The sequence below is a fragment of the Salmo trutta genome, unplaced genomic scaffold (genome assembly GCF_901001165.1).
Source record: "Salmo trutta unplaced genomic scaffold, fSalTru1.1, whole genome shotgun sequence".
Taxonomy (NCBI): Eukaryota; Metazoa; Chordata; class Actinopteri; order Salmoniformes; family Salmonidae; genus Salmo; species Salmo trutta.
The window spans coordinates 55,001-70,980 of record NW_021822685.1 but is presented as its reverse complement, the minus strand read 5'-3'; the positions used below and the strand labels follow the sequence as shown (position 1 = coordinate 70,980).

General features: G+C 46.4%; 1 pseudogene; it reads left to right on the top strand.

Moving 5' to 3' along the window:
* Positions 1–15,980, top strand: part of LOC115183300 (regulator of G-protein signaling 7-like) — a 74,384-nt pseudogene that overhangs the window by 44,109 nt on the left and 14,295 nt on the right.

Here is a 15,980-nt window from a genome sequence, read left to right as displayed (position 1 = left end):
CAACAGGTCAGCTCCTCAGGAGTAAATGTCAGTTGGCTTTTCATTGCCGATCATTCAGAGTTAGAGAAAGCAGGTGGGGGTAGAGAGAGAGAGAGAGAGAGAGAGGAGAGAGAGAGAGAGAGAGAGAGAGAGAGAGAGGGAGGGAGAGAGAGAGGCTCGAAACTGCAGGTGGGGTAGAGAGGGAGAGGAGACTGGGGTAGAGAGGGAGAGAGAGAGAAAGGGAGGGTCGAAACAACAGGTGAGAGAGAGAGTCAAAATGGGAGGGAGAAACAGCAGGTCCGGGACAAGGTAGCACGTCTTTAGCACAATATTTTCCTGACTGACTGTTTCTGCTGACAAATTTTTTCTGACTAATTTACCGTTTCTGTTCTCTGACTAACTGTTTCTGCTGACTGTTTCTGCTGACTACTGTTTCTGCTGACTGACTGTTTCTGCTGACTGACTGACGTTTCCGCTGATGGACTGACTGTTTCTGCTGACTGGACTGTTTCTGCTGACTGTACTTGACTGACTGTTTCTGCTCTCTGACTGGACTGTTTTCTGCTGACTGACTGACTGTTTCTGCTGACTGACTGACTGTTTCTGCTGCCTGTTTCTCTGAACTGTCTGTTCTCCTGACCGACGTTCTCTGACGGACTGTTTTTCCCACCTCTGTCTCTTTCAGCTGTTTACCCTCTGCAAAAGAACAATGCAAAACAAAGCCCGTCTGGAGCTGGCTCTGACTACGAGGCTGTAAGCTTCCTCCTCTCCTCCCTCTCCCTCCCTCCCTCCTCCCTCCCTCCCTCCCTCCCTCCCTCCCTCCCTCTCCTCCCCTCTCTCTCTTCCTTCCCTCATCTCCTTCTCAACCTCCTCCTCCCTCCTCCTTTCCATCCTCTCTCCCTCTTCCTCCCTCTTCCACCCTCCTCCCACCTCCACCCTCCTTTCCTCCTCCTCCATCTCTTCCTCTCCTCCCTCCTCCCACCATCCCTCCCTCCCTCCCTCCCTCCCTCCCTCCTCCCTCCATCTCCTCCTGCCCTCTCCCCCTCTCTCCACTCCCCTCCTTCTTTCCTTCCTTCCTTCCTTCCTTCCTTCCTTCCTTCCTTCCTTCCTTCCTTCCTTCCTCCCTCCCATCTCTCCCTCCCTCCCTCCTTTCCTCCCTCCCTTCCTCCCTCCTTTCCTCCCTCCCTTCCTCCTCCTCCTCTATTCTACTGTATCAGTCGTCTCCATCCTAGCGTAAAGAACAAATCAACCAGTCCTCTATTGATGGAGACAAGGCTGCTTAGTTTGGAAAGCAGTTAAACTACTGTATTAAATTACATTAAAAAAAAAATACTTTATTAGTCCCCTCAGAGCTTTACGTAAGAGGTACTCAAACTGTAAGACACTAAGTGTTTGTATGTTTCTGTGTGTTTCAGGAGAGCTTAGCCAGACTGCAGAGGGCTTTCGCCAGGAAATGGGAGTTTATATTTATGCAAGCTGAAGCACAAGCAAAGTAAGTATCTCCTCCAATGGCACCCTATCCCCTACACAGTGCACTACTATGGGTGCTAGTTGGCCCTTGGTTATAAGTAGTGCACTATGTAGGGAATAGGGTACCATTTTGGGCTGCAAGCCCATGTTGAGCTGAATTGATGCATGCAGACTTGACTGGTAAAACAGCCCTTTTCCCCCCAACAACACAGCATCAAGGGCTCTGCCTCAATTTACTCACAGATATGAAGAGAGGAGAGGAGAGAAGGGGGGGAGAGGAGAGGAGAGGAGAGGAGGAGGAGAGGAGATGAGAGGAGAGGAGAGGAGGAGAGGAGAGGAGAGGAGAGGAGAGAAGGGGAGGGGAGGGCAGGAGAGGAGAGGAGAGGAGAGGAGAGGAGAGGAGAGGAGAGGAGAGGAGAGGAGAGGAGAAGGGGAGGGGAGGGCAGGAGAGGAGAGGAGTGTACAGATGTAGGATCTTAATTTGAGCCCGTTTGCTACAGCAGGAAACTTATCCTGCAGCAACAGGAAATCTAAATTATTATTATGTGGATTATAAATAATGAACATGTTTCCAAGGGTTAATACATTTATTGTTTGGGAAATTCAAGTCTGAAATTTCTAAGTGAAAATTGCAATCTTCAGAAGCCTTTTTAAACCTCAAATACAAATACACGTTTTACTTTTCATACATTTCAAGAAAGTTCATCTGCAACAGGGTGATCAAAGAAGAACCTACATCTGTAACTAAATGAATGATGGGATGTCTGTGTTACAAGGTGTTTGTCTCTATCCTTTAACACAGAGTTGACAAGAAGAGAGACAAAATTGAGAGGAAGATTCTGGACAGTCAAGAGAGAGCATTCTGGGACGTGCACAGACCAGTGGTAAGAATACAACCTCTCTCTGTTTCCCTGTCACCACAGACCAGTGGTACAAATACAACCTCTCTCTGTTTCCCTGTCACCACAGACCAGTGGTAAGAATACAACCTCTCTCTGTTTCCCTGTCAACACAGATCAGTGGTAAAAAATACACGATCTCTCTGTTTCCCTGTCACCACAGACCAGTGGTAAAAAATACAACCTCTCTCTGTTTCCCTGTCACCACAGACCAGTGGTAAAGAATACAACCTCTCTCTGTTTCCCTGTCACCACAGACCAGTGGTAAAAATACAACCTCTCTCTGTTCCCTGTCACCACAGACCAGTGGTAAAAAATACAACCTCTCTCTGTTTCCCTGTCACCACAGACCAGTGGTACAAATACAACCTCTCTCTGTTTCCCTGTCACCACAGACCAGTGGTAAAAAATACAACCTCTCTCTGTTCCCTGTCACCACAGACCAGTGGTAAGAATACAACCTCTCTCTGTTTCCCTGTCACCATAGACCAGTGGTAAAAAATACAACCTCTCTCTGTTCCCTGTCACCACAGACCAGTGGTAAAAAATACAACCTCTCTCTGTTCCCTGTCACCACAGACCAGTGGTAAAAAATACAACCTCTCTCTGTTTCCCTGTCACCACAGACCAGTGGTACAAACCTCTCTCTGTTTCCCTGTCACCACAGACCAGTGGTACAAATACAACCTCTCTCTGTTTCCCTGTCACCACAGACCAGTGGTAAGAATACAACCTCTGTTTCCCTGTCACCACAGACCAGTGGTATAAATACAACCTCTCTCTGTTTCCCTGTCACCACAGACCAGTGGTAAAAATACAAACTCTCTCTGTTTCCCTGTCACCACAGACCAGTGGTAAGAATACAACCTGTTTCCCTGTCACCACAGACCAGTGGTACAAATACAACCTCTCTCTGTTTCCTTGTCACCACAGACCAGTGGTAAGAATACAACCTCTCTCTGTTTCCCTGTCACCATAGACCAGTGGTAAAAAATACAACCTCTCTCTGTTCCCTGTCACCACAGACCAGTGGTAAAAAATACAACCTCTCTCTGTTCCCTGTCACCACAGACCAGTGGTAAAAAATACAACCTCTCTCTGTTTCCCTGTCACCACAGACCAGTGGTACAAACCTCTCTCTGTTTCCCTGTCACCACAGACCAGTGGTAAAAATACAACCTCTCTCTGTTTCCCTGTCACCACAGACCAGTGGTAAGAATACAACCTCTGTTTCCCTGTCACCACAGACCAGTGGTATAAATACAACCCTCTCTCTGTTTCCCTGTCACCACAGACCAGTGGTAAAAATACAAACTCTCTCTGTTTCCCTGTCACCACAGACCAGTGGTAAGAATACAACCTGTTTCCCTGTCACCACAGACCAGTGGTACAAATACAACCTCTCTCTGTTTCCTTGTCACCACAGACCAGTGGTAAGAATACAACCTCTGTTTCCCTGTCACCACAGACCAGTGGTAAAAATACAATCTCTCTCTGTTTCCCTGTCACCACAGACCAGTGGTAAAAATACAACCTCTCTCTGTTCCCTGTCACCACAGACCAGTGGTAAAAATACAACCTCTCTCTGTTCCCTGTCACCACAGACCAGTGGTAAAAATACAATCTCTCTCTGTTTCCCTGTTACCACAGACCAGTGGTAAAAATACAACCTCTCTCTGTTTCCCTGTCACCACAGACCAGTGGTAAAAAATACAACCTCTCTCTGTTCCCTGTCACCACAGACCAGTGGTAAGAATACAACCTCTCTCTGTTTCCCTGTCACCATAGACCAGTGGTAAAAAATACAACCTCTCTCTGTTCCCTGTCACCACAGACCAGTGGTAAAAAATACAACCTCTCTCTGTTTCCCTGTCACCACAGACCAGTGGTAAAAAATACAACCTCTCTCTGTTTCCCTGTCACCACAGACCAGTGGTACAAACCTCTCTCTGTTTCCCTGTCACCACAGACCAGTGGTAAAAATACAACCTCTCTCTGTTTCCCTGTCACCACAGACCAGTGGTAAGAATACAACCTCTGTTTCCCTGTCACCACAGACCAGTGGTATAAATACAACCTCTCTCTGTTTCCCTGTCACCACAGACCAGTGGTAAAATACAAACTCTCTCTGTTTCCCTGTCACCACAGACCAGTGGTAAGAATACAACCTGTTTCCCTGTCACCACAGACCAGTGGTACAAATACAACCTCTCTCTGTTTCCTTGTCACCACAGACCAGTGGTAAGAATACAACCTCTGTTTCCCTGTCACCACAGACAGTGGTAAGAATACAACCTCTGTTTCCCTGTCACCACAGACCAGTGGTAAAGAATACAACCTCTCTCTGTTTCCCTGTCACCACAGACCAGTGGTAAAGAATACAACCTCCCTCTGTTTCCCTGTCACCACAGACCAGTGGTAAAGAATACAACCTCTCTCTGTTTCCCTGTCACCACAGACCAGTGGTTAAAAATACAATCTCTCTCTGTTTCCCTGTCACCACAGACCAGTGGTAAAAATATAGATACACTGTGAAGCAATAAATAGACCATGGTGGCGAAGTAATTACAATTTAGCAATTAAACACTGAAATGGGTAGAATGTGCAGAAGATGAATGTGCAAGTAGAGATACTGGGGTGCACAGGAGCGAGATAAATAAATAAAAACAGTATGGGGATGAGGTAGATTGGATGGGCTATTTACAGATGGGCTATATACAGGTACCGGCAGTAGAAGGGGTCCGGGTATTGTAGCCCAGGAGTGGCTGATGGGCCTCTTTTAGCTAGCTGGGAGAAAGGCCTAGATTAGCCTGGCTAGCTCCAGGCTAATTGGCGCTTGCTCCGGGATCGACGTTAGCCAGTACTCGGATAGCAGCTAGCTAGCTGCGAAGATCCAGGTGAAAAGGTTCAGAGTTTTGCGGTAGGAATCCCGGGGATATGGATGAGAAAAATATGTCCGGTGTGCTTTGGTTTGAGTCGCATTGTACAAACTGGCGAGAGCATTCCAAGCAAAAGGTTAGCTGATGACCGCTAGCAGTGGTTAGCTGACTGCTAGCTGGTAGCTAGTTAGGGGGATTCAGAATTCGAGGTGAATAATACGTCAGAAACAAACAGATCTACACCACATTGGGTGAGGCGGGTTGCAGGAGAGTGTTTTTGAAGTTGAGTTTTAGAGAAAAAATATTAAAAAGTTATATACATGGGAAACGACAAAAGGATAGTTTAACCATGTTAAAACGAGAGTTCAGTTCATGTAACATGAGGGACAGAAGTAAATGAATCACTAGCCACATGAAATCAATCATTTTCAGAAATTACTTTGTCAAAGCAACAAAATAACTTTTAATTTTTACATTTTTTATTTAACCTTTATTTTAACTAGGCAAGTCAGTTAAGAACAAATTGTAATTTAAATGACGGCCTACCCCGGCCAAACCCAAACCCGGACGACGCTGGGCCAATTGTGCGCCGCCCTATTGGTGGAGAACCTTCCTAGAGGTCACATGTCAAAATGATGAATTTTGGCACTTTAGCAAGTCAGATTTATTGAATTCTCCATGTGGTCTATATTAAAGGGAAATGTAATATAAAAGGCTTTTAAATTCAATATTGTTGCACAATTTCTACTTAAAATATCAAAAGGGCACTTTTCATGAATTGAACCAAATGTATAATTGTTTTTTGTCCTTGTTCCACAGCCTGGAGACGACTGATGGAAATGTGTCCTTGTTCCACAGCCTGGAGAAGACTGATGGACATGTGTCCTTGTTCCTCTCCACAGCCTGGAGAAGACTGATGGACATGTGTCCTTGTTTCTCTCCACAGCCTGGAGAAGACTGATGGAAATGTGTCCTTGTTCCACAGCCTGGTGAAGACTGATGGAAATGTGTCCTTGTTCCTCTATACAGCCTGGAGAAGACTGATGGACATGTGTCCTTGTTCCTCTCCACAGGCTGGAGAAGACTGATGGAAATGTGTCCTTGTTCCTCTCCACAGCCTGGAGAAGACTGATGGAAATGTGTCCTTGTTCCACAGCCTGGTGAAGACTGATGGAAATGTGTCCTTGTTTCTCTCCACAGCCTGGAGAAGACTGATGGAAATGTGTCCTTGTTCCTCTCCACAGCCTGGAGAAGACTGATGGAAATGTGTCCTTGTTCCACAGCCTGGTGAAGACTGATGGAAATGTGTCCTTGTTCCTCTCCACAGCCTGGTGAAGACTGATGGAAATGTGTCCTTGTTCCTCTCCACAGCCTGGTGAAGACTGATGGAAATGTGTCCTTGTTTCTCTCCACAGCCTGGAGAAGACTGATGGAAATGTGTCCTTGTTTTTCTATACAGCCTGGAGAAGACTGATGGACATGTGTCCTTGTTCCACAGCCTGGAGAAGACTGATGGACATGTGTCCTTGTTCCTCTCCACAGCCTGGAGAAGACTGATGGAAATGTGTCCTTGTTCCTCTCCACAGCCTGGAGAAGACTGATGGAAATGTGTCCTTGTTTTTCTATACAGCCTGGATGTGTGAACACAACAGAAGCCGACATCAAGAAGTCCTCAAGGATGAAGCAGCCTCATAAAACAAGAAAGGTACGGACTGTCATATGTACTGTAATTATGGATTGTAATATCTACTGTAACATCTACTATAATATAGACTGTAATATGTACTGTAATATAGACTGTAATATGTACTGTAATATCTACGGTAATCTCTACTGTAATACTGAAATTGATGTAGCTAATGTATCGGTTTTACTTTACGGGAGTCTTTGAGCTGGCCGTGTAGACACATGACTAGAATACTATTATTGAATGGTTCAGTTGAAGAGAGAAGATGTGGTGACAGCAGTGAAAGAGAGAGAGGATGTGGTGACAGCAGTGACAGAGAGAGAGGATGTGGTGACAGCAGTGAAAGAGAGAGAGGATGTGGTGACAGCAGTGAAAGAGAGAGAGGATGTGGTGACAGCAGTGACAGAGAAAGAGAGAGAGGATGTGGTGACAGCAGTGAAGAGAGAGAGAGAGGATGTGGTGACAGCAGTGACAGAGAGAGAGGATGGGTCACAGCAGTGAAAGAGAGAGAGGATGTCCTGATCCTCTGTATATCAGTTTGAATGGGCTGTCCTTGTCTTGTTCCTCTGTATATCAGTGTGAATGGGCTTGTCCTTGTCTTGTTTCTCTGTATATCAGTGTGAATGGGCTGTCCTTGTCCTGCTCCTCCGTATATCAGTGTGAATGGGCTGTCCTTGTCCTGCTTCTCTGTATATCAGTGTGAATGGGCTGTCCTTTTCTTGCTCCTCTATATATCAGTGTGAATGGGCTGTCCTTGTCTTGCTCCTCTGTATATCAGTGTGAATGGGCTGTCCTTGTCCTGCTCCTCTGTATATCAGTGTGAATGGGCTGTCCTTGTCCTGCTCCTCCGTATATTAGTGTGAATGGGCTGTCCTTGTCCTGCTCCTCTGTATATCAGTGTGAATGGGCTGTCCTTGTCTTGCTCCTCTGTATATCAGTGTGAATGGGCTGTCCTTGTCTTGCTCCTCCGTATATCAGTGTGAATGGGCTGTCCTTGTCCTGCTCCTCTGTATATCAGTGTGAATGGGCTGTCCTTGTCCTGCTCCTCTGTATATCAGTGTGAATGGGCTGTCCTTGTCTTGCTCCTCCGTATATCAGTGTGAATGGGCTGTCCTTGTCCTGCTCCTCTGTATATCAGTGTGAATGGGCTGTCCTTGTCTTGCTCCTCCGTATATCAGTGTGAATGGGCTGTCCTTGTCTTTGCCTCCTCTGTATATCAGTGTGAATGGGCTGTCCTTGTCCTGCTCCTCTGTATCTCAGTGTGAATGGGCTGTCCTTGTCTTGCTCCTCTGTATATCAGTGTGAATGAGCTGTCCTTGTCCTGCTCCTCCGTATCTCAGTGTGAATGGGCTGTCCTTGTCTTGCTCCTCTGTATATCAGTGTGAATGGGCTGTCCTTGTCTTGCTCCTCCGTATATCAGTGTGAATGGGCTGTCCTTGTCTTGCTCCTCTGTATATCAGTGTGAATGGGCTGTCCTTGTCCTGCTCCTCTGTATCTCAGTGTGAATGGGCTGTCCTTGTCTTGCTCCTCTGTATATCAGTGTGAATGGGCTGTCCTTGTCCTGCTCCTCCGTATCTCAGTGTGAATGGGCTGTCCTTGTCCTGCTCCTCCGTATCTCAGTGTGAATGGGCTGTCCTTGTCCTGCTCCTCTGTATATCAGTGTGAATGGGCTGTCCTTGTCCTGCTCCTCTGTATATCAGTGTGAATGGGCTGTCCTTGTCCTGCTCCTCTGTAAATCAGTGTGAATGTGCTCTTCTCTCTCTCTGTGCATCTGAATGATGTTCCCCTCCAGTCTGTGTACGGCCTCCAGAACGACGTCCGGAGCCACAGCCCCACCCACACCCCCGTTCCAGAGGTCAAGGTCCCACGGAGGAGGAGATACGTGACCAGGTAACGTCGTCAATTCAAGGACATGTTACAAAAGAGTGTTCTTCTAGTGCGGATGTCAACAAATATCCATCAAAATGCAATGACATGTCACTCCGTGTTCACTGGTAGATTTCACCATTTAACAATCATGTTTATATAAACAGAATGGGGGTTAGCTTGACTGGTTATGCTGACAGAATGGTAGTTAGCTTAACTGGTTATCTGACAGAATGGGGTTTAGCTTAACTGGTTATCTGACAGAATGGTGGTTAGCTTGACTGGTTATCTGACAGAATGGGTCATTAGCTAACTGGTTATCTGACAGAATGGTAGTTAGCTTGACTGGTTATCTGACAGAATGGTCGTTAGCTTGACTGGTTATCTGACAGAATGGTAGTTAGCTTGACTGGTTATCTGACAGAATGGTGGTTAGCTTGACTGGTTATCTGACAGAATGGTAGTTAGCTTGACTGGTTATCTGACAGAATGGTAGTTAGCTTGACTGGTTATCTGACGGAATGGGGTTTAGCTTGACTGGTTATCTGACAGAATGGTAGTTAGCTTGACTGGTTATCTGACAGAATGGTTGTTAGCTTGACTGGTTATATAACAGAATGGTAGTTAGCTTGACTGGTTATCTGACAGAATGGTCCTTAGCTTGACTGGTTATCTGACAGAATGGTGGTTAGCTTAACTGGTTATCTGACAGAATGGTGGTTAGCTTGACTGGTTTATCTGACAGAATGGTCCTTAGCTGCTGGTTATCTGACAGATGTTAGTTAGCTTGACTGGTATCTGACAGAATGGTAGTTAGCTTGACTGGTTATCTGACAGAATGGTCGTTAGCTTGACTGGTTATCTGACAGAATGGTCGTTAACTTGACTCTATCATGTTATATAACAGAATGGTAGTTAGCTTGACTGGTTATCTGACAGAGCAGCATGCCATCACATTGGCACCTTCTCCTTTCAGATTCAACACTGGCAAGCCCACTGGACAGGCATCGGTTAAAAATGTCCAAAGTGGCAGAAAAGGTAGGCTGTTTTCTTGTAATGCAACACACACACACACACACACACACACACACACACACACACACACACACACACATGCATCCGTAGTGAAAATGACCCTCCTGTGTTGGCCTATTACAGTAGCTCATGCAGTTCCTATCCTGTTATTGGAGTACTGTCTGAAAACAGATGGTAGTCAAGGCTGTTATTGGAGTAGTCAAGGCTGTTATTGAGAAGTCAAGGCTGTTATTGGAGTAGTCAAGGCTGTTATTGGAGTACTGTCTGAAAACAGACTGGTAGTCAAGGCAGTTATTGGAGTACTGTCTGAAAACAGACTGGTAGTCAAGGCTGTTATTGGAGTACTGTCTGAAAACAGACTGGTTGTCAAGGCTGTTATTGGAGTAGTCAAGGCTGTTATTGGAGTAGTCAGGCTGTTATTGGAGTAGTCAAGGCTGTTATTGGAGTAGTCAAGGCTGTTATTGGAGTACTGTCTGAAAACAGTCTGGTAGTCAAGGCTGTTATTGGAGTACTGTCTGAAAACAGACTGGTAGTCAAGGCTGTTATTGGAGTAGTAAAGGATGATATTGGAGTAGTCAAGGCTGTTATTGGAGTAGTCAAGGCTGTTATTGGAGTGGTCAAGGCTGTTATCTGAGTAGTCAAGGCTGTTGTTGGAGTAGTCAAGGATGTTATTGGAGTAGTCAAGGATGATATTGGAGTAGTCAAGGCTGTTATTGGAGTAGTCAAGGATGATATTGGAGTAGTCAAGGCTGTTATTGGAGTAGTCAAGGCTGTTATTGGAGTAGTCAAGGATGATATTGGAGTAGTCAAGGATGATATTGGAGTAGTCAAGGCTGTTATCGGAGTAGTCAAGGCTGTTATCGGAGTAGTCAAGGCTGTTATTGGAGTAGTCAAGGCTGTTATTGGAGTAGTCAAGGCTGTTATTGGAGTAGTCAAGGCTGTTATTGGAGTAGTCAAGGCTGTTAATGGAGTAGTCAAGGCTGTTATTGGAGTAGTCGAGGCTGTTATTGGAGTAGTCAAGGCTGTTATTGGGTAGTCAAGGCTGTTAATTGATGGCATGATGGTTTCACCCTAACTTTTCCACTATAGCTATATTGTACAGTGTGATTGTTGTTCTCCCTATGCAGCTTGCTGAGCTACACAGAGCAGTATATGGAGTATGACCCTTCTTCACCTCACCGAGCCTCCAACCCCTGGATCTCTGACGACACCGCCGTCTGGGAACTGGAGACCAGTGGGTTACCCTCAGTCTATCCTTCTTATCTCTCTGTCAGAGTTACTGGAGACTAGGTGGGTTTACCCTCAGCTATCCTTCTATCTCTCTGAGTTACTGGAGACCAGGTGGGTTACCCTCAGTCTATCCTTCTATCTCTCTGAGTTACTGGAGACCAGGTGGGTTTACCCTCAGTCTATCCTTCTATCTCTCTGTCAGAGTTACTGGAGGACCAGGTGGGTTTACCCTCAGTCTATCCTTCTAATCTGTCTGAGTTTACTGGAGACCATGTGGGTTTACCCTCAGTCTATCCTTCTATCTCTCTGTCAAGTTACTGGAGACCAGGTGGGTTTACCCTCAGTCTATCCTTCTATCTCTCTGTTAGAGTTACTAGAGACCAGGTGGGTTTACCCTCAGTCTATCCTTCTATCTCTCTATCAGAGTTACTGAGAGACCAGGTGGGGTTTACCCTCAGTCTATCCTTCTATCTCTCTGTCAGAGTTACTGGAGACCAGGTGGGTTTACCCTCAGTCTATCCTTCTATCTCTCTGTTAGAGTTACTAGAGACCAGGTGGGTTTACCCTCAGTCTATCCTTCTATCTCTCTGTCAGAGTTACTGGAGACCAGGTGGGTTTACCCTCAGTCTATCCTTCTATCTCTCTGTAGAGTTACTGGGAGACCAGGTGGGTTTACCCTCAGTCTATCCTTCTCTCTCTCTGAGTTACTGGAGACCAGGTGGGTTTACCCTCAGTCTATCCTTCTATCTCTCTGTCAGAGTTACTGGAGACCAGGTGGGTTTACCCTCAGTCTATCCTTCTATCTCTCTGTTAGAGTTACTGGAGACCAGGTGGGTTTACCCCTCAGTCTATCCTTCTAATCTCTCTGAGTTACTGGAGACCAGGTGGGTTTACCCTCAGTCTATCCTTCTATCTCTCTGAGTTACTGGAGACCAGGTGGGTTTACCCTCAGTCTATCCTTCTATCTCTCTGAGTACTGGAGACCAGGTGGGTTAACCCTCAGTCTATCCTTCTATCTCTCTGAGTTACTGGAGACCAGGTGGGTTTACCCTCAGTCTATCCTTCTATCTCTCTGTCAGAGTTACTGGAGACCAGGTTGGTTTACCCTCAGTCTATCCTTCTATCTCTCTGAGTTACTGGAGACCAGGTGGGTTTACCTCAGTCTATCCTTCTATCTCTCTGAGTTACTGGAGACCAGGTGGGTTTACCTCAGTCTATCCTTCTATCTCTCTGAGTTACTGGAGACCAGGTGGGTTAACCCTCAGTCTATCCTTCTATCTCTCTGAGTTACTGGAGACCAGGTGGGTTTACCTCAGTCTATCCTTCTATCTCTCTGTCAGAGTTACTGGAGACCAGGTGGGTTTACCCTCAGTCTATCCTTCTATCCTCTCTGAGTTACTGGAGACCAGGTGGGTTTACCCTCAGTCTATCCTTCTATCTCTCTGAGTTACTGGAGACCAGGTGGGTTTACCCTCAGTCTATCCTTCTTTCTCTCTGAGTTACTGGAGACCAGGTGGGTTTACCCTCAGTCTATCCTTCTTTCTCTCTGTCAGAGTTACTGGAGACCAGGTGGGTTTTACCCTCAGTCTATCCTTCTATCTCTCTGAGTTACTGGAGAACCAGGTGGGTTTACCCTCAGTCTATCCTTCTTTCTCTCTGGAGTTACTGGAGACCAGGTGGGTTACCCTCAGTCTATCCTCTATCTCTCTGTCAGAGTTACTGGAAACCAGGTGGGTTTACCCTCAGTCTATCCTTCTATCTCTCTGTAGAGTTACTGGAGACCAGGTGGGTTTACCCTCAGTCTATCCTTCTATCTCTCTGAGTTACTGGAGACCAGGTGGGTTTACCCTCAGTCCTATCCTTCTATCTCTCTGTCAGAGTTACTGGAGACCAGGTGGGTTTACCCTCAGTCTATCCTTCTATCTCTCTGTCAGAGTTACTGGAGACCAGGTGGGTTTACCCTCAGTCTATCCTTCTATCTCTCTGAGTTACTGGAGACCAGGTGGGTTTACCCTCAGTCTATCCTTCTATCTCTCTGAGTTACTGGAGACCAGGTGGGTTTACCCCTCAGTCTATCCTTCTTTCTCTCTGAGTTACTGGAGACCAGGTGGGTTTACCCTCAGTCTATCCTTCTATCTCTCTGAGTTACTGGAGACCAGGTGGGTTTACCCTCAGTCTATCCTTCTATCTCTCTGAGTTACTGGAGACCAGGTGGGTTACCCTCAGTCTATCCTTCTTTCTATCTGAGTTACTGGAGACCAGGTGGGTTTACCCTCAGTCTATCCTTCTATCTCTCTGAGTTACTGGAGACCAGGTGGGTTTACCCTCAGTCTATCCTTCTATCTCTCTATCAGAGTTACTGGAGACCAGGTGGGTTTACCCTCAGTCTATCCTTCTATCTCTCTGAGTTACTGGAGACCAGGTGGGTTAACCCTCAGTCTATCCTTCTATCTCTCTGAGTTACTGGAGAACCAGGTGGGTTTACCCTCAGTCTATCCTTCTTTCTCTCTGAGTTACTGGAGACCAGGTGGGTTTACCCTCAGTCTATCCTTCTTTCTCTCTGAGTTACTGGAGACCAGGTGGGTTTACCTCAGTCTATCCTTCTATCTCTCTGTTAGAGTTACTGGAGACCAGGTGGGTTTACCCTCAGTCTATCCTTCTATCTCTCTGTCAGAGTTACTGGAGACCAGGTGGGTTTACCCTCAGTCTATCCTTCTATCTCTCTATCAGAGTTACTGGAGACCAGGTGGGTTTACCCTCAGTCTATCCTTCTATCTCTCTGAGTTACTGGAGACCAGGTGGGTTTACCCTCAGTCTATCCTTCTATCTCTCTGAGTTACTGGAGACCAGGTGGGTTAACCCTCAGTAATCCTTCTATCTCTCTCTGAGTTACTAGAGACCAGGTGGGTTTACCCTCAGTCTATCCTTCTATCTCTCTGAGTTACTGGAGACCAGGTGGGTTTACCCTCAGTCTATCCTTCTATCTCTCTGAGTTACTAGAGACCAGGTGGGGTTTACCCTCAGTCTATCCTTCTATCTCTCTGAGTTACTGGAGACCAGGTGGGTTACCCTCAGTCTATCCTTCTATCTCTCTGAGTTACTGGAGACCAGTGGGTTTTACCCTCAGTCTATCCTTCTATCTCTCTGAGTTACTGGAGACCAGGTGGGTTTACCCTCAGTCTATCCTTCTATCTCTCTGTCAGAGTTACTGGAGACCAGGTGGGTTTACCCTCAGTCTATCCTTCTATCTCTCTGAGTTACTGGAGACCCAGGTGAGTTTACCCTCAGTCTATCCTCTATCTCTCTGAGTTACTGGAGACCAGGTGGGTTTACCCTCAGTCTATCCTTCTATCTCTCTGAGTTACTGGAGACCAGGTGGGTTAACCCTCAGTCTATCCTTCTATCTCTCAGAGTTACTAGAGACCAGGTGGGTTTACCTCAGTCTATCCTTCTATCTCTCTGAGTTACTGGAGACCAGGTGGGTTTACCCTCAGTCTATCATTCTATCTCTCTGAGTTACTGGAGACCAGGTGGGTTTACCCTCAGTCTATCCTTCTATCTCTCTGTCAGAGTTACTGGAGACCAGGTGGGTTTACCCTCAGTCTGTCCTTCTATCTCTCTGTCAGAGTTACTGGAGACCAGGTGGGTTTACCCTCAGTCTATCCTTCTATCGCTCTGAGTTACTGGAGACCAGGTGGGTTTACCCTCAGTCTATCCTTCTATCTCTCTGTCAGAGTTACTGGAGACCAGGTGGGTTTACCCTCAGTCTATCCTTCTTTCTCTCTGTCAGAGTTACTGGAGACCAGGTGGGTTTACCCTCAGTCTATCCTTCTATCTCTCTGTCAGAGTTACTGGAGACCAGGTGGGTTACCCTCAGTCCTATCCTTCTATCTCTCTGTTAGAGTTACTGGAGACCAGGTGGGTTTACCCTCAGTCTATCCTTCTTTCTCTCTGAGTTACTGGAGACCAGGTGGGTTTACCCTCAGTCTATCCTTCTATCTCTCTGAGTTACTGGAGACCAGGTGGGTTTACCCTCAGTCTATCCTTCTATCTCTCTGAGTTACTGGAGACCAGGTGGGTTTACCCTCAGTCTATCCTTCTATCTCTCTGAGTTACTGGAGACCAGGTGGGTTTACCCTCAGTCTATCCTTCTATCTCTCTGTCAGAGTTACTGGAGACCAGGTGGGTTTACCCTCAGTCTATCCTTCTATCTCTCTGAGTTACTGGAGACCAGGTGGGTTTACCCTCAGTCTATCCTTCTTTCTCTCTGAGTTACTGGAGACCAGGTGGGTTTACCCTCAGTCTATCCTTCTATCTCTCTGTTAGAGTTACTGGAAACCAGGTGGGTTTACCCTCAGTCTATCCTTCTATCTCTCTGTTAGAGTTACTGGAGACCAGGTGGGTTTACCCTCAGTCTATCCTTCTATCTCTCTGAGTTACTGGAGACCAGGTGGGTTTACCCTCAGTCTATCCTTCTATCTCTCTGTTAGAGTTACTGGAGACCAGGTGGGTTTACCCTCAGTCTATCCTTCTATCTCTCTGAGTTACTGGAGACCAGGTGGGTTTACCCTCAGTCTATCCTTCTTTCTCTCTGAGTTACTGGAGACCAGGTGGGTTAACCCTCAGTCTATCCTTCTATCTCTCTGTCAGAGTTACTGGAGACCAGGTGGGTTTACCCTCAGTCTATCCTTCTATCTCTCTATCAGAGTTACTGGAGACCAGGTGGGTTTACCAGGTGGGTTTACTGGTTATAAATGGTTTTAGATCTGTTAGAGTTGGCAGAAGAATTGTTTTGTCATCGTACACATAAAGAGCTATTTAAATGTTTCTGTATCCATCCCTAAAGCGATTTGAATGTCTAGTCCTAAATGTGGGACTTGGTAATAAAGCCCATCTGAAACTCGTGGGGATTTATCGCCCTCCCCTCTGACTCCA